Below are 26,090 nucleotides of genomic sequence, written 5' to 3'. Positions count from 1 at the left end.
AGGGATGGAAGATGGGGGGAAGGGGGGGAGGCTTCTGCTACCCCTTGCCTCACAAGTGACCAGTTGCACAGTGGGGGGTGACTGAGGCAAGGACTGTTGTGGTGGTGGAGAGAATGGAGATGGCCGCAGGGACTCCTTCTATCCTCCCCCACCTCCCAAATGAAAGCCAGGGCCAGCTTTTGGGCTTCTACCCTTTAAAACCCTTTAAAACCCACGGCAGGGACAGAGATGGGAGATGGGGGGATGGAGGTTGCTTCTACCACAGCGCCACTAGTGACCGACCACTGGTAGCGCTGCAGCGGGGTGGCTGTGGCAGCAGGGAGGACTGCTGAAGCGAAGAGGACTCCTTACACTCCCCCGCCAGCCTCCCAAATGAAAGCACAGGGCCAGCTTTTGGGCCTCTGTGCACACATGCACATGGAAGGAGACTTTGAATGGCAGAAGATAGAAATCACAGGAACCCATTGGTTCAAAGGGCTTAGACATAACCTGCATAAAAACTAGAGAAAGGTCCTAAGAGGGGGGTAGTTTTGGGACCAGAGGATAGAGGTGAGTCCCCCCTCTATCCACTGGCAATACTATATTTTGCACTGAGATTCCAGAGACTTAATTTAGCGGAATGCACTATATTTTACACCAGAACATGCTCAAGGAGAGCCGGAAACTTTGTTTTTTAAAGAAAAATTTCTGAAGAAGATACTTCCCAGTGACCTGCACAGACATACCATATTTTGGATTGAGAGTCCTGGCACTTAAATCCTGGCTGATTTGCTCATTCATCACAAACCCATACCTTCTTGCTCATTTATCACAAACCCACAGGTTTGGGCCAGAGTGTATGGGGCGGGGGATGACCAGCTCCTAATGGATTCTTGACCATTCACAAACTAACTGGCCTTCAGTTCTTGAAATTTTTGTAATTTTCTGCCATGAAACAAGCCACTTATAGGACTTTTTTAATAAAAAAATTCAAATTCAAAACATATTTTAAAAATCAAGATATTGCCTTATCCATTTCAAATCCAATATTTAGAGCTTACATCTGTGCCCAATATCAAAGCCCTATGGCAAGTCATTCCATAAATATTCAAGGAATGGGGGATAACCACAAAAAGGAAATCACATACAGTACCTCCATTAGTAGGTCTGATGAGGAGTCCCAGACAGGCACAGGCTCAGCACAGGAGGCCAGGGCAGGCCACCCAGGTCAGGTCAGGGCATGTGGTGTGCAGAGGTCACTACTCTGCCTTCGTTCTTCTCTGCTGCCTGGAGAGCTTCAGGAGGCCTCCTGGTAGAATCAGAAAGAACTCCTGAAGCCCCGCCCACCCACCAAACAGCTGATGGTCAGCTCAGAGGAGCTCAAGAAGGCTGCTGCTGGGAGGGAATCAGGCTGCAGCCACCCTTGCCCCTCATAGTTGTGCTTGGCCCGTGGGTGGGTGGCAGCACAGCAGGGAAATGGGGATTTGGAGGCCCCAGGGGACATGAGGCCCTCCAGGGGACATGGGGGACCAGACTTCTGCCCAGGAGTCTGGTCCAAAGAGTGCCAAAACCTGCCTCTTACATAAGAACATAGGAAGCTGCCTTATACTGAGTCAGACCATTGGTCCATCTAGCTCAGTATTGTCTACACAGACTGGCAGCAACTTCTCCAAGGATGCAGGCAGGAGTCTCCCTCAGTCTTATCTTGGAGATGCCAGGCTGGGAGCTTGGAGGAACCTTCTCCATGTAAGGTCCATGGGAAAGAGCATTGATGTCCAAGGTTGTTAAGACTGCGGAGAGAATAATTGGGTGTACTCTTCCCACTTTAGACCAAATTTATGCCACCAGGAGTTTTAACAAAGCGGTAGAGCTAGTGCAGGATCCCACGCACCCCGGAAATGATCTCTTTCAGCTTCTGCCTTCGAGAAGGAGGTACAGGGTCATAAAAGCCAGGACCAGCCGCTTGAGAAATAGTTTCTATCCAAAAGCGGTGTTAGCTCTGAACACAGCAAAATACAGTTTCTGATGGGGTTTTTGTTTTTAGTTTTTTTAGAGTTTTTTAGAGCAATGGGTATATGGGGGGGGTTTATTTTGGGATATATTTAGTTATTTCTTGTTAGGTCCTGTAGAGGTTGCTGTAGATTCTTTCAATCTTGTTCTGTACAGGACAATGACAATAAAGATTTATCGTATCGTAAGCATGCTGGTGTCCTTCCCAGAGCGGCTCCATGCCCTAAGGGGAATATCTTACAATGTTCAATCATGCAGTCTCCCATTGAAATGCAAAACAGGGCAGGCCCTGCTTAGCGAAGGGAAAATTTATGCTTTCTACATAGGAACTGCCATATACCAAGTCAGACCATTGGTCCATTTACCTCAGTATTGTCTACACAGACTGGCAGCGGCTTCTCCAAGGTTTCAGGCAGGAATCCCTCAGCCCTATCTTGAAGATGCCAGAGAGGGAACTAGGAACCTTCTGCATTAAGTATGCAGAAGACCAGCTCACCTCCCCTTCTCTACCTTTGTCTTTCCCTATCATCCTGGCAAGGCAGCTTCCACTACCATTGCACAATCATTTTCAATGGAATTAGTTTTGCCAAAAGGAAACAGGACTTGCTCGGTGAACTCTTACTTGCCTTGCTTCCATCTTTCTTACTCCTTATTCTTCCTTTTCCTGCTAGAGAGTTAGGAATTTGCTCCCACTTTCAGAATCCCAGATAGACAGAAGAAGAGGTATAGCTTACATGTGATCACTCCTTAAACATCAGTGTAAAGTGTAAATTAGCTCCATGACAGGAAATGTTTCATATGCATAAGTGGAAAAAGCCCGAGTCGGTGCTAAATGTTCCCTCTCATATAAAGAACCTGAAGAGCTGTGGCTCATGCACATTGGGAACAATCTGAAGAAAGCTAACTAGCTACAACTATGGAGCATGTGCTTAGTGGTAACTACATTGCAAACCCCATATGGAAATATGTGCAACACAGTTAAGCCCTTAAGACTCATTTATTTCAGGTAGATTTCAATATAGTACATTTTTCTGCATTGCACTTCAGATGTTGGAAGACAAGCATTAACTCTTTCATGCCAGACTACCTCACTGTGCATAAAGATCATACAGGAAAAGACCTATGTGCAACATGTACCCATAAAGCACAATAGATTTGCCCCCATTTGTCATAATCTCTTCACAAACCACCATCAGCAGAAATACCTCTTAATAATGATAATTCATTTTCTCCTTTTTTGGCTGAGTAAATTGAAATATAATTAAAGGCGTCTTTAGAAAGAAGCAGGGTTTGCCTTATACTGTTCTGGATCATTTACTCGGAGCAACCTGCACTCAAATAGCTGCTCAGTGGCTCATAACACTCTGCAGAATTAATAATAAAAAAGCAATGCCAGTGAATTGTATAATGGGGATATGCAGCTAATGTGAAAGTGTACTTCCAGCACAATTATCTCAAGTGTTAAGTCTTGCATTCAGTTAATTATCAGGCATTTGTGGTCCAGAGTGATAGTATTCAGGTCAAAGTTTTGGTAAACACAGTCATTTGAACGGGGAATGGAAAATCCTACTCCTCTTTGGGGGGAAATCAAATTATAATAGAAACTAATTAAGATGTTAACATTTATTAATACAAATAGCGTATTTGTAGATCAGTTTAAAAAAAAACTTTTTATCTTCAGGAAACACTTTCCACATTGACTTGCCTGCTGAGGGATTTCTGGGTATCTGCCATTGCTACTGAACCCATGCACATTGCAGTGATTCTGGAGCATCTTCTAGTGAGCATACTCTATTCACTTGGGGAACTGGCACGGCCTGTGATTTTCACAAGTGCTCTTCCTTAACTAAGGTGGGCAAGCTGTCCTTAAGGGAAGATTTCTTCTATTATGAATCCCCAAAATATAGTTTGAAAACTGCTGCAGTAACATTATAAATGAATTTATTTAATATATTTATATCTTGTCTTGATTGATTGATTAAGTGCTGTCAAGTCGGTGTTGACTCTTAGCGACCACATAGATAGATTCTCTCCAGAATGATGAATCTTCAACTTGGCTTTTAAGGTTTCTCAGTGATATCTTGTCTTCTCTATTATCTAATTTGTTGGTTTGTACAAAATAAAGTCATCCTTCCCAGTGACCTACAAATACCAAATTTTGTATAGACAATCCTGCCTCTTAAAGTAACTGAATGTGCTACATTTTACACTGGAGTCTGCTCGGGTGATGGTTTAGGTTTGTTTTTTGGTGGGGTTTTTTTTGTATTTTTTAGAAGAATTTCTGAATATAATCATATTTTAACTATTATTCTCAACAATTTTTTAAGATTCAATAATCAGATCAATAATTCCAAAATGACATCATGCCCAAGAAATTAGATCTTCCTCAGATTCAAATTTACTATGATTCAAATTTCCCATATAAATTACATGATTCAATAAAATGAATAATGTTTGAAGTTTAAATCCTACAAATTTCAAACTGTTCTTTTACTTCCCTTTGGTGAGTACATTAATAAAAAATTCCATTACATTACATATATTTAATTTCTTGAACTTCCTTATAAGCGTAATGTACACAAAATTGAAACTATGGACGCAGCACAATGCAAGTGCCTGCCCACTGTTTTGCTAAAGTCTATTTCCACAATGGTCCTGGGGCTGTCTTTTATGTGTGCAGCAATCCTGCTGCCTTGCTAACACTGAGGTTTCATTGTGCAGAATCTCAGCCATTAAAAGCAGCAGCAGGTAAACAACTCATCTCCTGAATTAAAAAGTCTGGGTGAAGAGAAATGTTTTCACCCGGCATCTAAAACTCATAAGAGGAAGAGCCTGGTGCACAGCCTGTAGAGAAAATTCTGGGACTGGGGTGCCATTATAAAGAGGGCTCAGTCCAAAAGGCCTAACCTTCATAGGGGTACCCAAAGGATAGCCTCCCCAGAAAATTCCACAGGTTGTTCCAGCTCCTTGCTCCAAGCTCATGCCTCCTAGACCATTTCTGACTAATGGTTAGATGGTTAAATATGGCATTTATACTTGTTGGACCTAGTTCACAATAAGCAGTGAACAGAGCAGCAATGTTGGCATCTAGAAACTACTGTTTTGTACAGCACAGGGGACTTAAGCATGCTAAAAATGCTGGTGAGATGCCTCACTTTGCCTCACTTCTTACAGTCTGACAGTTTGTAGGGGAACACAGTAGAAAGTCCATTGCTCAAACTTCCCCATCAGTGAGGATTAAAAGTAAGTTGTGTGTCAAAGTGTAAAAGATATGGTTATTGTAAGTGTTGAAAGAGCATTTCCCCCCATAAATCATTGCGTGTTACATATCGCTAAAACACTCAGTGGGGTTTTGTCCGTTTAGAACGGAAAAATACATATAAAACTGCACTTAATAGCAAAGAACTGAAAAAATGAGATGAACATGCTTGTCTTACACAGAACAATTATGAAAGACAACCAGTTGGTCAGTACATGTGCTGCAATCTCAGCATCCTACTGAGATCAATTCTAAATAGCCCTAAAGGGAACTTGGATATTAATTTTCAGCTTGGGAAAGGGTCTTCCTCTAAATTTCTGTTATACACAAGCAAGAAAGAAATTATCATGGGGTTGTTGGAGAAGGACTAATTGCTGGTATCTGTAACACTCCCTGTACCAATTGTGAGCTTGGAAAATAAGCTGGATGTTTGTATGTTTGTAGAGTAGTTATTCTACTGTCTCCTGTTATTGCAAAAGATACAGTACAAGAAAATCTAATTGGCATACACTAGAATATAATGAACTATGCAATATGTTGGATGTTTGTTTCTTGAAAGTCGGGTTCCTTACCTGCAACAGTAGTTCTTGTAGTGGTCCATTGTCCTTCATGCTGTGGATTTCTGCGCCTGCGTAGACATGACCTGGGAACCTTCTAGAACTAATTTAGCCTTTTGCAGTGGCCCTGCCCCCAATGACATAACTGTCACCACAGACATACCTCCCTCAGTCTCTGACCGCCACGATCAACAACAGGAGGTGACTGCTACAGCGGGGAGGGGGGAGGTTCACATGAAGGACAATGGACCACTACAAGAACTGTTACAGGTAAGCAACCTGACTTTCTTGATAGTGGTCCTATTGTCCTTCACACTGTGGAGAGCAAGCTACTCACCAGGACGGCAGGAGAAGCAAGCATCTACGACAGGAACATTTCCAAGACAGCTGTCCCAAACTGTGAATGTGCCCATGACCTGGTAGCCAGGGTGTAATGGTGGACAAAGGACAGTGATCCCTTCCAAGTAGCTGCTCTACAAATGGCATTCAAGGGAATTCCATGAAGGGAAGCTGTAGACTTGGCCATGGCCTCGCTGAATGAGCCTTAATGCAAGGCAGCACCCGTTCCCCTGCTAAAAGGTATGCTTGTTTTATTGCAGATGTGATCCAGGCAGATAGTCTCTGAGAGGAAACTTGTCTCCCTTTATTGGGAGCGGTGTAACAGACAAATAAGGAGTTTGATCAGTGGAACATCTGAGTGTGATGGAGGTAGAAGGAGAGATCTCTTCATCTGATACAGGTGACAGGAAGAAAATTGGGAGACAAATATCCTGAGACATGGTACTGCATTACAACTTTAGGTAAGTATTGTGTATCAAGGCACAGCAACACTTTATCCTGTTGGAAGGATAGGAAAGGAGGGTCAGCTCATGTTGGGCACGACTCAGTCTGCCCAGATGTTTTCTTTTCCTGTGATATGCATGACTGATGGCCGGATGCAATGGTCTATGCACCAAGCCCATATGTCCACAGCCAAACGACACAAGGAGGGCAATCGCGTTCCATCCTGATGGTTCAGGTAGGACACTGCTGTGACATTGTCTGTCATAATTAGGATGGAGGAAATGCTCAGCAAGGGGAGAAAGGCCTTCATTGCTTTCCACATGCTTCCAATCGGTTGATATGGGAAAGAGCTTCTTGCTCGCTCCATCCACGCTGTGTTCTGCACAGTGTGCACCCAGCCCTGACCGGAGGCATCCGTCATAATAGTTACGGAGGCTGATGTTTCACTGAATAATCTCCCCATAATTAAATTTGGGAGCTTGTACCTCCTGTTTTCTTCCAAAGAAAACCACAGGGCTCTGACTTGATGGCACATTTTACCTTTACCACCACCAAATGGAGCTGTGGACAAGCCGTGGCAGAAGCAGTTCGGTGTCCGGATGGTCGTCCTGCAGAGAAAAGACAGACAGGAACCATTGCTGTAAAGGGTGCATCCAGAGACGTGCCAAGCACAGGATAACGTTGGTGGAATCTATAAACCCCAGCATTTTTTGTATAGATCTCCCCAAATGCAGCTTGGTGGACAAAATCTTGTAAGCCATGGCTCTGATATCTGTTACTTTCCTTCGAGGTAGGAAAGCAAGCAACTCTTAAGAATCGAGAATAGTTTTCAGGAATTCTATAATCCTTGTGGGCTTCAACTTTGATTTCTCCCAGTTCACGCGGAGACACAGCTTGTTCAGAAGGTCCAGCATAGTTTGAATATGACGATGCAAATTCTCTTTGGTCTGTGCCACCAAGAGCCAGTCGTCTAAATACAGAAAAACCCAAATGGCTGGCTGATGGAGGTAAGCCACGACTACAGACATACATTTTCTGAAGACTCTTGGTGCCATGGAAAGACCAAAGGGCAATACCTTGTACTGGTAGATCTTTTCCCCAACGCAGAAATGCAGGTACTTCCTGTGATGTGGCCGGATCGAGATATGAAAATAAGCATCCTTCAGATCTATGGATGTGAACCAGTCATTTCGCAACAAGAGTTGTAGAATCTGATTGAGGGTGGTCCTACGGAAACACTTGGGTTGAATGAAATGATTGAGGCTGCAAAGGTCTATAATGGGCCTAAAATCTCCACCCCTTTTCGGGACTGTAAAGTACCAGGAATAGTAATCTGTTGCAATGTTCATGTGCACCTGTTGCATCATGCCCTTCCTGAATAAGGATTTGATCTCTTGGAGTAAGGTGTGGTTGGGTTGCATGTGACACGTCCCTGAAAAGGGTGGAAGAGTATGAAACTTGATTGCATAGCCCAAACGTATGGTAGTCAATACCCACTGATCTGCGACGATATCTTGCCAGGTGTTCATGAATGGGAGCAATCTGGAGGCTGACATGGAATCAGGCTCTCTTATTGTAGAATGGTTTGGTTCTTGGAGTGGATTTCGTGGTGGGAGTGGAAGACTTACAAAAGGAACCATAAGATTTATATCTGCTCCTCTGAGGGCCTTGGTGCCGAAAAGGTTGAAAAGCAGGTCTCTGACTGGTTTGCTGACCCCAAAGATGTTGTTTTGGGGGCTTCTGCTGGTAAGACTGGAGTCCCATTGACTTCACTGTCATATTGTATTTGTGGATTCTCTCCAGTGTGTCATCCATCTCCTTCCCAAACAGATTATTCCCATCAAAGGGAAGGTCCTCAATCCAGAGTTTGGCCTTGGGGCCAAGGGAGAGTATGAAGAGGAGAGTAGACAAGGGAGAGTAGACTTAAGCCATGCATGCTGACACAGGGCTATGGCAGCAGCCATGACACAGGAACCACAGTCCACCTCATGTCTTGCTACGTGTACTGTTGCTTTGAAACTTGAAAAACTTCAGAAAGAAAGGTCATAGTTGTATCTTTACAGTCAGACGGAAGTTGTTGGAGAAAGGGTTCCAGTTTTTCCAGAATAAAATGTGTGTGTAGTGGGCCATGCACCCTTGATAATTCACTATGTGGAGTTATAGACTCGCAGTGGCATACATGCGCCAGAGTCCATATTCTCCCCATCTGGGTCTGAAGCAGCAGACAGTACTTTCTGTTTAGCACCATGCTGAGATGACTCTACCACAATTGAATTTGGTTTGGGGTACAACAATATATGAGGCACATCAGTCAGATGAACCCGATAAAGGGTTTCCAATTTCTTAAAGGTAGGCTGGATGGATGTCAGTTTGGCCCAAGTTGCCTTCACCACATCAGAGACAGTAGGAAGAATTGGTAAGGAGACAAGTGCCAAGACATTTTGCTTGATGAGGCCAGAAACGGGATCAGCTGATTTATATTTCAGCTATTGAGTCTTCAGACCCAATGCTGTTGCCATGCATTGAAAATGCTCTGAATCTGGTCTAAATTCATCTGCAGCAGACTGTGCTTTGTCTGCATCTAGAGCGTCACCTGAAACTGGAGAAATTGGCACCACTCCAGGATCTTTGTTAGAAGATGAGGCAGCGTCTCCCTCAAAGTCAGAATCAGGGCCAGCCAAGTCTACAGGGGCAGCTGGCTCTGCAATCTGAGCAGATTTGGCCAGAGGCACGTTAGGATGGGACTTGCTAGTAATGGCAGCTTTCCCCTTGCCAGCTTTCTTGCGCTTCTTAAGCATAGGATCTGAAGGTGCGCTGTTGGGGGATATGGATCTGGACTGGGATCAGGGCGCATATCTCTCTGGGCTATTACAACAGTCACTGTCCCCTGTGCCACAGTAGTGGATCCTATGGTGGGCAAAGGGAGCTCTGGGCTCCATCAAAAAATAGTCCATATGTGGTCTCTCATAGGCATAATCAATGTAGCCTGGGGACCAACAATAGTGCCATTCGGAGGATAATAAGGCTGTTCTCTGCTCTTGCGCTCATACAAGCGCTATCTCCTTCCCCTCCATTCCCAGTCACGGTACCGATCTGAGTAATCAGAACTGGTACCGGAAAAGGCAGACATGCGCTCCCTGTCAGGAGTGCTATCCTCCGACTGCTCCTTGGGATCGAAGGGTTCTTCCTCATATTCCTCCTCCTCCTGAATATGGGAGGTAGCCACGGAGATATTGGATGGTTTCTGAGGCTTACAGTGCCTCCTCCGTAGAGCCCAAGTGCTTCAAAGCTTTGGAACCCGAGATTGATGGCTTCAGGTTTGGGAGCGCCTCAGAATCTGGTGCAGGCATTACTTCCACTGGACGTGCCAGCACGGGGCAGCAGATGGAGGTCTCCATTGGAGGACATTCAGCAGCTGGTACAGCACTCTTGGGATGTCTCCGTAGTGGGAGGAGATAGCAGGGCTGTATTCACTGATAAAGCCTTCTCCCACAGCAGCGCCCAAAGACGCTGGGCTTGGTTTCTTTTCACCTGCTGAGTGAAAGACTGACAAATCCATCACAAGTCTGTATGGCGGGATTCTCCCAAGTAGGCCAAGCAGTTGACGTGGCCGTCGGAAGCGGGGAGTTTGACAGAACAGGACTCACAAAACTTAAAGGGTGGCTTAGCAGCCATAAAAAGCCTGAGTCTGGGGGGAGGGAGGTGGGAAGGCTGCCAGGGGGCGGGGGAATACCAAATGAAATGAACACGCAAAACCAGAAAGGTAGGATATTACAACAGGAGATAAAGGCAGAATCAACAGTAAAATAAACAGGCTAATTGAGAGAGGGGAGAAAGAACCTCACACACTCTCTTCTATTTCTTTTCTTTACCTTAGCTTTTGTCTCAGAAAGAACCAAGGCAGAAGGTCCTCCAACGTCACAGTTGCAGCAGTCATTAAAAGACTGAGGGAGATACCTCTGTGGTGACAGTTATGTCACTGGGGGACAGGGCCACCGCAAAAGGCTAAATCAGCTCTAGAACATTCCCGGGGTCACGTCAATGCAGGCGCAGACATCCACAGCGTGGAGGACAATAGAACCACTACCAAGAACAGAAGTAATCCTATGTGTGTGTGTTTGGAATTGAGGTGAGTTTCAAAAGCAGCATGTGATATGGCCTGAGGGACTGGCAGGAGTGGGGAAAGTCCTGTTCAAAACAAAACTGTCAAAAATGGCTGCTGTATGAAAACGAACACTGAGCTGCCTATAATGTCACTGCCCAAAATACTGAACATGGCCTCAAAGCATGGTATATGGGTTACAGTGTTGGACTAGGACCAGGGAGACCTGAATTCAAATCCCCATTCAACCACCAAAGTCACTGGGTAACTCTGGGCCAGTCACTTATCTCTCAGCCTAACATACCTCACAGAATTTCATCCCCTTGATTTGCTGTTCCATGCAGGAAATCAGATTGCATGCTGGATATTTATTTCTCATATTTGTAGACCGCCCCAACTTCCGTCTCTAGACGGTTTACCACAACATAAAACAAATTAAAATGAAAACCTTAACACAATTTAAAAACAGTCAAATTAAAAATCTTGGGTGAAACAAGATGAGTCTTTAGGGATGGGAGGCTCTTATTTCAGCATTCCAGAGTCTTGGGGCGGAGAGAGAGAGAGAGAGAGAATAAATATCCTTGAGGATTTAGCAAAGGTAGGAAGGAATCTAATGTTCTGGCAATCAAAGCAGAAAACCAGAATTCAAAATTCAGGTATTGCAACAGGATTAAAACCAGGTGTACAGTATGTGCTTTGTAAGGGACTTATCCAGAAAACTCGATTGGATGGCTCACTTTAACCAGTGGAGGAATAGGAGGGAATCTTAAGGACTGCCAATGCTCATCTTGAAGAGGGCTCTTTAACAGATGTGCACTATTTGAGCAGGCACAGCTTCTCCCATCACAGTGCACCTGGGAATCTTCACCTCCTTGGCAAGTAGTATTAAAGTTAAAGCAGAACTTTCAGTCTGGATCTGGCAGTTCTTTTTGAAAAGGAGAAAGGCAATCCTGAAGGAAACACAATCCCAACTTGGACAACAATCCACTTGGCTTAACGGCTTGGACCTGGATACCTTAAACTGAACTGGTATCTTTTCTAATAAGAGTCCTCAATAGCTCATGAACAGGATCCACCAAATTGCTTGGCCTGCTCTGCATTCACTTTCTAATTTATGCCAACTCAGCACAGGCTAGATGTGGGTGAGGCTGGGTGGATCCAGTTGGACAAACAAAATATTGTGAGCTGGCAAGTTTCCAGATCTGATGTGGTGCCAGCAAAGAAGGAAGAACGGCAGAAAAGAAACTCAAATAATTTGATGACATGCATTGATTTGCACACCCCAGTGTCATCTTTGTGTTTCTCCAGCCATGCAGTGTGCACGTAATTGGCTGTTTGCAGACGAAGGCACAAAGTGGAAACACTCAACATAAAGCCACAATTAGCATTCGTTGTTGAGGCTTGTGAGCGCAAGGGATTGTGTTGTGTTGAACAATCTGACACATGACCCTTGGGGAGGAAAGGAAAATATATCAAGCAATACAAGTCAAGTGGAAAGCAGGGATATGCCACAAACTCCATAAAAATCTTTATAAAATAGAGCACTAGCATGTGGGCAGGATATCTCAACCACACACTTGCCACTAAAACAAACATTGATTGAGGACTGGTATGGATGACTGGCTCTACTCCCATGAAATTAGGGACATGAGTGCATTGTGAGCAGGGATATCTTGCACCCTCCCATGCTTGGGTACCACCAAATTACGTGGGGGATTCATCTGTGCTATTTCTCCATGAGCTGTCCAAGTACTGCTTTAAAGTAGTACTTAACCAGTGCATGAAAGGGAAGTTCAGATGATCCCTGCCCCCAGCAATTAGACAAAGGCAAAACTGGAGGGAAAAGGGATCTAAAAGCTCACAATTGTAATATGTCCCTAACTTCATGAGAGCAGGGCCAGTCAAACAGACACCCCCCGCCAGCACTGATATGTCAAACCAAACTAACTCCTCACTTCTTAAATACCATGGTTCCATTGGAATCTCATGAGTTGTTCCAATGTGTAAACAACAGGCTGAGACTCAGTTGTGTAGGCAGCATAGAAGCAAATCTTGAAAGCCTGCTCACCAAGACCAGGATTAGTGCTAAATAAAGATGAGCAACCATGGCAGGATTCTATAATTTAGAGACCCGTTCTTGAGAGTTGGAATGTCTGCAGACAAAGATGAGGGCTCCATTTAATCACAAAGGCTGCAGTCCTAAACACACTTAAGAAATAATTCTCACTGAACTCAGCAGGACTTACTCCCAAGTAAACATGTTTCGCATCAGGCTGAAAGAAAACTGCAGAAATTTGAGTGGCTGCATCAGGCACAGTGCTGCTCCTATCCCTTCAGTCACTGCATGCTGTGTTATAGGAGGATAGGAGCTTCTTTGGGCAATACTTTCTGATTAGCTCTGATCCCATATGGGACATGATTATACTGTGACTAATGGGATCCAAGAAATAGAATTGGGTTGAGGATCTAATATGCAAAAAAAAGGGTTAATTATAACCCTCATAACTTCATCCAGCTATCAAAGGAAGAGAGGATACATAGTGCTGGCTCTTGAATATTTCGAATCTTTAGAATATTCTAAATCTCAATATTATCCTAACTACAGATATGAAAGGTACTAAATTGAATCAGAAGAACAGAACTGAATAATAGAAAAGCTGGTTATTGCATGTAGACATTATTTAACATGGACTTATCTAATCCAGTACTCTATTAGTCCGCTAACTAGTAATGGCTCTCCAGATCTTAGATAGAAGTCTTTCTCAGTCTTGGTACTGGAAATCCTTTAATTAGAGATGTCATAGATTCTTCTACAAGCAAAGCACAGGCCGAATTCAGGCGTAATGCAAAACCAGAGTTAAATGTGGCAAAGGTTGGAACTCTATTATGTCTGAATGCATGCAACCATGGTTTCTAGCTGAAAGTGACCTGCGGTTTGCCTCGCCAAATTCCAATTTGAACCTTCGTTTTGTACAAAGATTTGCTGCTGAAACCAGAGGTTTGGCCGCCAAAATGTTATGTCTGAACGCAGATGATGCCATAAATGCAGTTTCTGGAACTGCAATCACAGAGATGGCGGCACAGACCCATCCAGGATCACACCCTCTCAATGCCTGCAGTGTTTCTTGCTGGCTACCTCTCTGTGCACTCGACCCGCCCCTCCTGTCTCCAATCTAACAAAGCAGTTGCCTGGCAAGAGGGAGGACACCACATCCCATCCCAAGCTTGTCAGCCTGTTAATCAGCAAAGTCACACAGGAGCATTTCCTCTCCTCACTCTGTCCTTTGTGCTAGGGGTGTGCACGGAACCGTGGAGTTGCGGTCCGGCACTGGGGTGGGGGGTTCCAAAAGAGTATGGGGGGCTTTCCTTATCCCCTCAAGAATGCGGCCGTATTTATTTGAGTAAGCGGGCGGCATACCTCCCTGCCGCCCGCTTCATTCCCCCTCCTCTCGGCGCGGCTCGGCTGCTTCCTCCTCCTTTTGAAATCTAAAGTTTAGAGCAGGCGGCGGGAGAACTCCCTGCCATCCGCTTCCTAGAAGCCATTTGCAGCCCAGCCGGGGAAGGGGATGGGGTCAGCAGGGGAGTTCTCCTGCCAACCCCTTGAGTATGGGAAGGGAAGGGGCACCAGGGGTCTTGGGGCTGCTCAGGGGGCGGCCACCAGCCGAGCCGGGGGCATTGAAGAGCCGGGCGGCAGGGACTGGGAGATACCCTGCCGCCCGATTGAGATTTCAAAAGGAGAAGGAAGCAGCCGAGCCGCGCCGAGAGGAGGGGGAATGAAGCGGGTGGCAGGGAGGTATGCCGCCCGCTTACTCAAATAAATACGGCCGCATTCTTGAGGGGGTAAGTAAAGCCCCCCCATACTCTTTTGGAACCCCCCACCCGAACCAAAACCACCCCGTGTCCGGACCGGTCTGGAGGCCTTTAGAATGGCCTCCGAACCGGTCCATGCACATGACTACTTTGTGCCTCCCTCCCTGCAAGCAGGAGCCAAAGGCGATGGGATGACAGAACGGGCACTAAGTGCTTTGCTCTCTGAGAATGAAGCAACAGTGATGTATGTTCACAAGCACACACACTCCAGGTGCCAACATATGTAGGGCACCCCATTACAGCACCATGACAGCCACATATGTTAGGGCAATGATGCCCGGGGTCAGGTTTAAAAGGTAGCCCCAACCAGGGATTCCTTCGCAGCTAATTTCTTTTCTTTCTTTTTTTTTAACAAATAAGTTGGGGAAGGGGGGCCCAGCCCCTTCTCCTTGGGGGTATCTGTGTGGTCTCCAGGCTGACTCATAAGAAGGGCAAGGCAGCAAGAATAGCATTGTCAACACTGAGAGAGCAGAGTCCTCCTCTGTGATAATGATGGATGCTGATCTCAAGTGGACTGCTCACTCATGAGAGTGTAAGGCCACGGGGACACCACCTCACAACTCATGAGAAAAACCATCTGTGAGGACAGGGGTGTTGGACAGAATAACTAATAATGTGTGATAACAAAACAACCCCGTCAAAGCATGCCCTCTGCCAGCCCATCTACCCACTTGAACATGTCCACCCTTGCATGTGCCCCAAAACACTGACCCCACTCTCCTGCAGTCACTGGAAATTGGAGCTCCCTTCTCCTACAATTTCCCATGGCAGCAGATCTGTATATGGCACAACACCAGCCTGCATCCAGGAATTCTGAATGACAGTAAAGATCTATCCCCACACCCAGTGTTCCCCCTGTCTGCTTACATGTCTAGGCTCTGACTCATGGAGCCTCAAAATCTCCTTTGGGTCTGTGAAAGGCTTCCCAAGATATATCATTAACCAGAGAGAGTGGGGGCCCCATACAAGCAGGGACCCCTTTGTGGGTCAGCTCAACTCATGAGCTCATGGTCCAATGGAAGACCGAGGGTGTTCTAACTTATGGTCCTCCCAAGTAAACTGGCCCTCTCATGAGAGTACTAGTCCTCTGGCAGCAAGCTGCCAGGGGAGTAGGAGTGTAGTTTGGTCTGCATGGACTGCTTTGCTGGGGTGAGCCCTCGCAAGAGCATCCTAGGTCACGGTGGGACAGATCCCCCCAGGATCCTTTGCCCTCCCTCATATACATATCCCCTCCTAGGAAGCCATCATGTTCCCTTCCCTTCCCTTCCCTGAGCAACAGGGAAATAGTGCCTATCTCAAGAGCCTTTGCCCTGAAATTGTGCTTGTGTAGGACAGTTTTGTTGCTGGGCTCTTAGGAGGGCAGTGGTACTATCGCTGTCAGAAGGAGTTCTGGCATGGCAAGGCATTTAAAGTGATTTAGATGTCTTTTCCATGCCAAGCACAGGTGGACCATTCCAAAAAAGCATGGCTGCGCTCACCACACCCCCTTTAAGATCATGGCCAATGGCAGCCAGTTTGATGACATGCTGATGCCTGGCCCACAGTATGCCAATGCAAGTGCTATGGAGCTTGCTGGGGTCAGCCTCAGAGTGACAAGGAAGAGGGAGGGGCTCCCCTCTCCTGAAACTGCAGGTCGCTGGACTGTGGCTGGATGAATGTCTGCAATGCAATTTACGACTTGAAATAGAAGGTTTGCCAGAACCTAAGGGGTATACTCGTGAGTCAAATGGGCCGTAACCCAAAATTTGGCTTTAAAAAAGCCAAATCTGGCAACACGTTACGTACTAATGCGACCATATTCTCTACCACTGGACTTTTCCAATGGTTTCTACAAGATGTTTTAGAAACCAGGAGACTGTGAGTAGACTGCACTGTTTCATTCAACCAACACTCTCATGTCAATAGGCTGTGTGGTCTCACCTCAATGTTTGAGTATTAATTACACGGTTTATTCTCTATTCTTGCTTTATCATATGTAAAGCCTATACATACAACTTGGCTCTTGAAAAAAATTATTGAAGATGAAGACAGAGCTTTGTGATTTTTCTCAGAATATTTAATATGTGCTTTTCAACAAGACATTCAATGGCAACACAGCATTACAAGATCTTTACATGTTTATAAGTGCTATAACAAATATAAAGATGCTAAGGATAAAGCTAGATTCTGCTATAAATTAAGAGAGGAATTGTTTCCATTAACATCTGGGATGAATGTAAGCAACCTCCTCACTGCTTAAACAAAGAACTGGCTCAAGGAGAAAGACAGAGATCTGTTTTCATTTACAACATTGTTCCTTCCTTGGAGTGGATGTATTAAATAATGTGTTTGTGTTGGGGTCAGGTTCATGGGGGAGGGTACTGCCATTAAAAAAAAAAAAACCAAGCTCAGATTGATTTTTAGACATAGATAAATCTAAGAGAAGAACTACTCACTCCAGAATATCTACTTCCTGAACTATGAAGAAAATCATGTCAGAAGTTTATGGCTGTGAAATCTATAGAGCTACCATCTTAGAATTCCAAAGCACAATACAGAATGAGCTGCTCTCTAGAATTATGTCATAATTAAATGACTCTTCATTATCAGAAATAATAGAATAATAAAATTATATTACCAGAAACACCAGAAATAATAGAAAACAGAAATCCCTTTCTGATGTACAGAATATCTTCATTGAAGTGCAATGCCTTTATTTCATTGCCACTAAGCACTTCAGACCAGCTGGGGCTCTTCTACCATTCCATTTAGAATGCAGATCTCCTCTTTGCATTTTGTTTTAGAGCTGGATCTCACCCTTGCTGACTAGACAATATCCCATTCAGACACATGGGGAATTAACTTCTCTTCACATAACTTCATGGGTAGTGTTGTGAACACTACATTAAAATACAGACCCATACACAGGGCTTGTTCATACAGCTGGTAGTCCTAATGCAATTATCACTAGAGTGTGTCGAACTCATGGCAGGTTTGCAGTCTAGCCAGGATTGAATGAAAACATTGTTCTAATTCAGACATCACAAGACGCCATGGTTTAATCGTGGTTCCACGTGACATACATGAGCTTCAGACTCGTGTGCTCTAAATAAGGGGACAAAGTGTTAAATGTGGTTCTAGTGTCAAACACACTGAGATTTGCCATAATGTTTGAACCCAGCAAGACATGAATCCCAGTTTCATGACCTGGCTTGTTGTTTGCAAACTCCAATAAGAAGAAATTGGAGTTTGCAGGGCTCAGATATCACAAGTTCTGATCTGTTATAAACCATGATTGGATGTTTGAACTTTTTCTCAGACACAGAGACAGGAGTATGCTAGCCTGAGGTTCATGAGGTTGTGTGGAAGCATGATTAAACCATGGTTGCACAAGACATCTGAACTGAGCTACTGACTATGAACTGGCATGTTAATGAAACAACTATATAGCAATAGCAATAGCACTTACATTTATATACCGCTCTATAGCCGGAGCTCTCTAAGTGGTTTACAATGATTTAGCATATTGCCCCCAACATTCTGGGTACTCATTTTACCGACCTCAGAAGGATGGAAGGCTGAGTCAACCTTGAGCCCCTGGTCAGGATCGAACTTGTAACCTTCTGGTAACAGGGCGGCAGTTTTACTACTGCGCCACCAGGGGCTCTATACTGCTGCAATTTGCATGGCTATGGTGGTTCATATAAAGCTATTGTGATTTCTGTGTGATAGCTCTCATGTACATACAATTAATATTTCCATCCAGTCCTGTTCTGGTTGTGAGCTCACTAGTGGGCTTGCATACAATGGGAAGTGATCATAAGAGACATACCTACCTAGTGAGGGGACCACAGAGATCAATATTTCATGTATTCTATAAGTTTAAGTCCTTACACAACAACAAAAATGTGCAAGCAGCATACTTTTGGACCTATCTGTGTGAAGCTGAGCCAAATATAAATGATCAAACACCATTTCAAAAAAATTGATAAAAGCTAACATATTTAAAACAAGAATTACAACTCATATTTACATATTAAGCACCTATAACAACCAGGAGCTGTGCAAAATTGATTAATAAAGAAATTGTCCCAGTCCCAAAGTTTAGAGTTTAATAGGCACTATAAGAGAGATAAAAAGGAAGAAGTGCATTTGGAAGAACACTGATAGTTAAATCAGATAGACACTTCCAGTTGAAATAACTGCATTTTAAGATGTTTTGTGAAAGCTGGAAAAGATTGAAAGGACTGGATTTCAACAGGTGGAGCACTGCAAACAGAGGGGGCAACAAAAACACTCAAAAGATGAAGAGTCAAAAATAAATCACTTAGTAAGCAAAAAAGTCCAGGGAATGAAAAGATATTAGAGAAGGAAAATGAGAACAAGGAACAAAATAGAGATTAAGGGGAGTCATGGAACTGATACATTCACAATTAAATAACTTGAACTACATAGAGAAGCAGCAAAAGGTCAGATTTATGGGCCAAAAAACTCCAAGATGAGCAGAACAATGCAAGACAGAAATAAAACTCCTAGAATAAGAGCAAAGAAACAGAGAATTATGATGAACCATCTGAGAGGGGGGAAATCAAAGAACAAACTAAAGAATGACCAGTGTCAGAAAGAAAAGAAGGAATCTTATAAAGATGAAGAACCTGAAAGCGATGGACCTTGGCAATGGAAAGAATCAGAGATGAAAAAGAAAGGGCAGAATCAAAAAGCACACCCAAATGTACAGCAGATGAAGAGGAAGAATAGAAATGCCAGCAACAAATAATGGAATGGGGGAACAAAGTGGGAGCAGGAGAAAATAAGAAGCTATCTTTGTTACATTATAGATTAAATTATGTACAATAGCAGCCAAAGTCCATGGTAGAACTCCTGTTCCTCAAGCAGTTTGAGGCCCTTTCAAGTTATACTTTCAAATAAAATTTATCCCTAATCACAATAATAACAACAACTACTACAAACAAAGGCATGACAAGGTAGCAGGGATGATACACTGGAACATCTGCAAAAAATACAAGCTACCTGTAGCCACAGATTGGTGGGACCATAAAATTGAAAAAGTTGTAGAAAATGAAGATGCAAAAATATTATGGGATTTCCGACTACAAACAGACAAACATCTGCCACACAATACACCAGATATAACTGTAGTCGAGAAGAAAGAAAAACCAGTTAAAATAATCGACATAGCAATACCAGGGGATAGCAGAATAGAAGAAAAAGAAATAGGAAAAAAAATCACAAAATAGAAAGATCTACAAATGGAAATTGAAAGGCTGTGGCAGAAAAAGACCAAAATAATCCCAGTGATAATTGGCACCCTAGGTGCAATTCCAAAACAACTTGAAGAGCACCTCAACACCATAGGGGCCACAGAAATCACCATCAGCCAATTACAAAAAGCAACTTTACTGGGAACAGCCTATATTTTGCAACAATATCTATAATAACCAACAGTACTGATGATAAAATTCAGCCATCCCAGGTCCTTGAGAAGGACTCGATGTCTAGATAAAACAAACCAGTCAATAACACTTGTCTGACTGTGTAAACAAGAAATAATAATAAAAAAAACTTTATGTGAAAGAGCAACTGTTCCAAACCTCCTGAAAATCTTTACACCATTTGCTTTAGCTACATCTCTCACAAGTTGTATTTCAGACCACATAGGGCTGCTTAATCCTATTGACTCAGGTGGGGGTCATCTTATCAGTTAACTCTTCACACAGGTGAAAAAAGCAAATCCTAGTGAAGGCCTTTGCATCAACATTCCCATCATTTATGTTGCCTAAGCTTTGTCAGTTCTTATTCCACCTGGCCTGAAAAACAAACAAACAAATCCACACATACATGCAAAGTCTTACACAGGAGCTACTGAAGCAAGAATTTCAGAGCATCCCTTAAAGTTGCAGGGCTGCACTGGGGCTCACAGTTTGATTTCAGGATCTTGGAGATGCCAACTTAAAAGCACACAATGGCTACAAATGTATTTGAATAATATAAACACATAATTTTGGGATGCTTGATTCAGGGATGCAACTCCATATCAAATTGTCTATTTGTTACACTTATATAGCTCAGGAGAACATAAGTAAAGCTGTCTTATTTAATCTTCACAACCACTCTGAGTCACGGCTACTCTCTCTCATTTAGCCTATTTAGGCAGTATTGTACCTTAAAACAGGTACAAAGAAAATGGGAGTACTCCAGCTGGACAGACAATCATAGAGGTATGCTTCTTTGCTACTTGCCTAGCTCTCCCTGAATTCAGCACTTATCTGCAGATGCAAATACTGCACACCTGGGAGAGTTTCTCCCCAGGATCTGGATAAAGCTGGGGTTTATTTTGTTTGTTTGTTTGTTTGATGTATTTCTATACTGCCAAAAACTTACATCTGTGGGCGGTTTACAACCAGATAAAAACAAAAGTAAAACATTAGCTAAAAATAGAAACAAGAAATCTAAAAACATGGCACTTAACATTTTTTAAAACAATATTCTAAAGCATTAAAATCAGAACAATATAGATTAAAAGCCTGGGTGAACAGATGAGACTTTAAGGACAGTTTAGAAGCTATCAGAGATCAGGAGGCTCTTATTTCACTAGGGAACGCATTCCAAATCCTCAGGGTAGCAATGAGAAGGCCTGTCCCTGAGCAGCCACCAGACGAGCCGGTGGCAAATGCAGATGGAAATCTCCTGATTATCTCAATGGGTGGTGGGGTTCATGATGAAGAAGATGTTCTTTTAAATACCCAGGGTCCAAGCTGTTTAGGGCTTTATAGGTTATAAACAACACCTTGTAATTTGCCCGGAAACATATCGGCAGCCAGTGTAACTCCTTCAATACGGGAGTAATATGGTCTCTTCTAGATGATCCAGAGACCAGTCTGGCTGCCGCATTCTGGACCAACTGTAGTTTCTGGACTACGTACAAGGGCAGCCTGAATCTGGATTCAGTCTCAGTTTTTTATCTCTCATCCAGCCCATCACCAACTTCAGGCAGGCATTTAGGGAGGTTATGTCCTCTCCTGATGATGCTGACATGGAGAAATAGATTTGGGTGTCATCAGCATACTGATAGCACCCTGCACCAAATCTCCTGATGATCTCTCCAGCGATTTCATGTAGATGTTAAACAACATCAGAGACAATTTGGAGCCCTGAGGCACACCATACAAAAGTTCAGATTTTGCAGAACAGCAGTCTCCAAGGTACACCATCTGGAACCTGCTCGAGAGGTAGGAGCAGAACCACTGCAAAGCAGTGCCTCCCACTCCCAAACCCCTCAGATGCTCCAGAAGGATACTATGGTCAATAGTACTGAAAGCCGCTGAGAGGTCCAAAAGGACCAACAGAGACACACTTCCTCTGTCAATTCCCAGTTGGAGAACATCCATCAGGATGACCAAGGCAGTTAGTGGTTTTGCCTAAGAAGTGTGCCAGTGCATGGGGCAGGGTTAGCTGGCACACCTCCATTTAGAGATGCGCACAAATCAGATTCTGCAACTGGATTTGAGTCATTTTGAATCAAAATGTCTTGATGAATCACCCTTGAATCATCCAAATCAATTTGAGTTATTTGAGCACCATTATGAGGCCCGTTTTGTTGGGAAAATGAGTCTCAAAATGGTGCTTTTCCCCAGGGGGAGCTGGTCTACCAATTGGGGTTGGTAGGTAGACCAGAACTCTGCTCTGGTCTTAGACCAGTCCTCCTATGCAGGCAGACACATTAAGTCCTGAGCGGAGGGTTGGTCTACCCACCAACCCCAATTGGTAGCCCAGCTCCCCCTGGAAAAAGTGCAGTTTTGAGAACCTTTTTTTTTCCAGGGGAAAGGCCTCAAAATGGCACACAAATCACCCAAATTGATTTGGGTCAAATTGGAGGTGATTCTCTTCAATCCTGAATTGGGCCCTTTATTTTGAATGTAATTCAATTCAAAGTCAAATCACTGTATTGCTCCTGATTTGACACAAATCAATTTGAAGTTGAACAGAATAGTACATCCTCACCTCCATTTCCCTTGTACCCAGTATCATAATGCCTAGTCGGTAAGCTTGACATCTGAGTGTGAATTTGAACCCAGGCCCAGCTTGAATTTGTCTCTTGTCTTTCATACTACATATGGTTTAGATGTCACTGTATAGAATAGATGGTCTTTTTTCCATGTAGAGGATGGGATTATGATCACATCACTGACCAGTTTCAATGTACTGGTCAGTATCTATGCATTAGTGATACGCCTAATATTTCTTCCCAGCTAATTCCTTCCTAAGCATAAAGCTCACAAGGCACATGTTCCAGACAACATCCTGACGAAAGCTGTGCACATGCAGCCAAATGCTTGCCTGCAGAGGTAGTGTCCCTGCTTCTGATGCACAGGTACTCATGTGCAGGGTGGTGATTTTAACTGATCTCCCCTTCATCCAGAAGCACTCTGAGCAACACACAATTATGTCCCCAGGGCTGTGTGATCCTCAGGGACAAAACTGTATTATGCTGTGAGCACTTCCAGGGGAGGGGGAGATTGGTGAAGATTGGTGGACCCAATGCACAGCACCTGTACTTCAAAAGCAGATATAGTGCCACTGCAGGTGTGAATCATTTGGTTGCATGCACACAATCAGGATGTTGGCCAATCTATCGACAGAATAGAGATGGCAGAGTCTGCTGCCACAATCACAATCCACAAGGGCACACACGCAAAGAGCTTTTGTCTCTCTCATTTCCAGGTCATTCATGCTGGTATGAAGCTATACAGCCAACAACCTCAGTCTCTTATATTACTGAACTTTTATTGTTCAGGTAGGCAGTGCCCCCAAGGGAACAATTTGATTGGATTCAGTGTCTAGTTATTTCCTTTATAAAATGACCATCTCAGTTCAACTGATACAAAGACTTATTATTGTGGTGTGCTGCGGAACAAGCTATGTTTTCTAACATGGACATTTTACCATTTATTCTTCCTTGCTGCAGTCTTGTTATAAAATAAAACTATACTGGATAGACATATAGCCTTGAGCCAAGCTGAAATCAGCTAGACATAAGTTAACTTTTCTCAAAAGTTACACAAGGATTCCTTTAGAGTCGCAAGTGGTCACCAGTTCCTATCCACTAATTGCAGGGGGAAGCTAGCTGAATGAATTTCTGTCTTAAGAAAACAGTAGTTCTTTTAGCAGTCTTGTTAACACTGCTCAGCATACATGGTAAATTTTGGCTGGAATGTAAAGAGACACTCCAGCTGTGTTTTAACAACTGTTTTATTCACTAATTTTTATATTGGGAAGACAGTTATCAAATCAAAAGACTATAGTTTAGATTTTACAGGTGTAGAAGAACTAAATGATTGGGTATTTTTTTCAGTGGACCCATGAGTACCAGAAACGAGGACTACCTAGCATTAAACAAAACAAGAGAGCCAGCGTGGTGTAGTGGTTAGAGTGCTGGACTAGGACCGGGGAGACCCAAGTTCAAATCCCCATTCAGCCATGATACTAGCTGGGTGACTCTGGGCTAGTCACTTCTCTCTCAGCCTAACCTACTTCACAGGGTTGTTGTGAAAGAGAAACTCAAGTATGTAGTACACCGCTCTGGGCTCCTTGGAGGAAGAGCGGGATATAAATGTAATAATAATAATAATAATAATAAAAACACAGAACTCTAGTGATTTATCAATACTATTATCAATGGCCAGGGGTGCTCAGGTGGCGGTGGTAGCCAGAGGTGTCTTTGCATGGCTTCAGTAGTGCACCAGCTGCGTCCCTTTCTCGACAAGGCAGATCTGGCCACAGTTACCCATGCCTTAGTCACGTCACAGCCGGATTACTGTAACACGCTCTACGTGGGGCTGCCCTTGAAGAGTATCCGGAAACTACAGCTAGTGCAAAACGCAGTAGCTAGGGTTTTATCTGGAGCTGCCCGGTGGGAGCACATCATACCCATTCTGAAAGAGTTGCACTGGCTGCCAGCTCGTTTCCGGGTCCAATTCAAGGTGCTAGCTTTGACCTTTAAAGCCCTTAACTGTTTGGGCCTGGGAAACCTGAGGGACTGCCTGCTTCTAAGGGTTGCTGCCCGCTTGACAAGGTTATCTGAGGGGGCTTTGCTCCGGGTGCCGACTATGAGGGAGGCTAGGTTGTCGTGCACTTGGAACAGGGCCTTCATTGTTGCTGCCCGCAGACTCTGCAATGCTCTCCTGGTGGGTATCCGCTCCTCAGTCTCCATCACAGTTTTTAGAAAGCATGTCAAATCATGGCTTTTTATCCAGGCTTTTATATGATTGTCTCCACTGCTGCCTCTTGTATTTTGTACTGTTTTATGCTTGTGTTTTAATTAATATTTTTTTAATCTGATTTGTTTATATATATTTTTAGCTCAACATTTTAATGTGTCTTTTAATAATCTTTTTAGATTTTATTGTGAGCCACCTTGGGATTTTCTTAATGAAAGGCAAGGTATAAATTTAACAATAAATAAAAAATAAAAATACAGATATACTGTACAATGGCAACAATATTTTTTTCTAGTCAGCAAGCTAAAATATAAAAACTGTCTATGAATCTTGTGCTGTACTTTAAGGAAAGCACACGCCTGTAAACAGTAACATAGCCAGATGTAGTCTGTACAATTAACTGAGCCATGACTATACAAAGAGTTGGAAGATTAATGATGTTCTTAAGTTTTGCTTTTACTGCTCCAAGAGTAAAAGGTAACATTTAACACCTAGATTCCATAAATAACAGGTGGTGGATGATTCTCCTTTAAAAAAACAACAACCAAACTTCCTCTTCTATATATTAATCGGTAGCACTGGGGACTAAAAAACATGTAAAGCTACCTGAGAATGAGTTAGGCCGTGCAAGCCTGAACTTGACATTAACTGGATTCAAACGCCAAACAGGATTGCTGACGTACATCTTTGCTGTCCACTTGGTATCTCATGAATATCCTTCAATCCATATTTCCGAGCTCATTCACTTCCGAGCTCAATTTAAGGTCCTGGTTCTGACCTTCAAAGCCTTGCAGGGCCTGGCGCCTGTCTACCTACAGACTCGCTTTTCCCATCCAGTTACAGCCCGTCCGGTTAGATCAGCTCAGACGGCCCTTCTGTCAGTCCCTGATTTCTGAGATGTTCGGGGCTCTAGGACCCGTGAAAGGGCCTTTTCGGTTGCTGCCCCGCTCCTTTGGAACTCTCTCCCCCTACAGATCCAGCTAGCGCCTTCCTTACTGATCTTCAAATCGCTATTGAAGACTTTTCTTTTTTGCCAGGCCTTTGCCCTGTAGTTCATTTTTCTGTTTTCTGGTAGTTACTTTAGTTTAATAATTTTTAATTATTAATGTAATGTCATTTTTAATGTTGCCTGTTTGCCTGTTGTTGTGCACCGCCCAGAGTCTTTGGAGTGGGCAGTATATTAAATGTCTCAAATAAATAAATAAAATACAGTATTTTCCCAGAATAGAAGTCATTACTACTGATGGCTGCTTTAAACACATACGTTCCCCTACAGAATAGTAGAACCAACCCATAACTGGGAGAAATGGAAA

The 26,090-nt window shown here is 43.7% G+C and overlaps 1 protein-coding gene across 3 annotated transcripts in view; it reads right to left on the bottom strand.

Moving 5' to 3' along the window:
• Positions 1-26,090, bottom strand: part of KIF26B (kinesin family member 26B) — a 495,657-nt gene that overhangs the window by 259,815 nt on the left and 209,752 nt on the right. The window contains exon 1 of one of the 3 annotated variants that reach the window (XM_053302178.1): positions 20,152-20,181. The exons of the other annotated variants lie outside the window; for them this stretch is intronic. The gene's annotated coding sequence lies outside the window, so the exon portion shown is untranslated. Of the gene's footprint in view, positions 1-20,151; positions 20,182-26,090 lie in introns of those variants that run through there. 3 annotated transcript variants of the gene reach the window in all.

The sequence above is a fragment of the Hemicordylus capensis genome, chromosome 1 (genome assembly GCF_027244095.1).
Source record: "Hemicordylus capensis ecotype Gifberg chromosome 1, rHemCap1.1.pri, whole genome shotgun sequence".
NCBI lineage: Eukaryota > Metazoa > Chordata > Lepidosauria > Squamata > Cordylidae > Hemicordylus > Hemicordylus capensis.
Note: the sequence above shows the minus strand (reverse complement) of the source record. Positions and strands in the feature narration are given on the sequence as shown.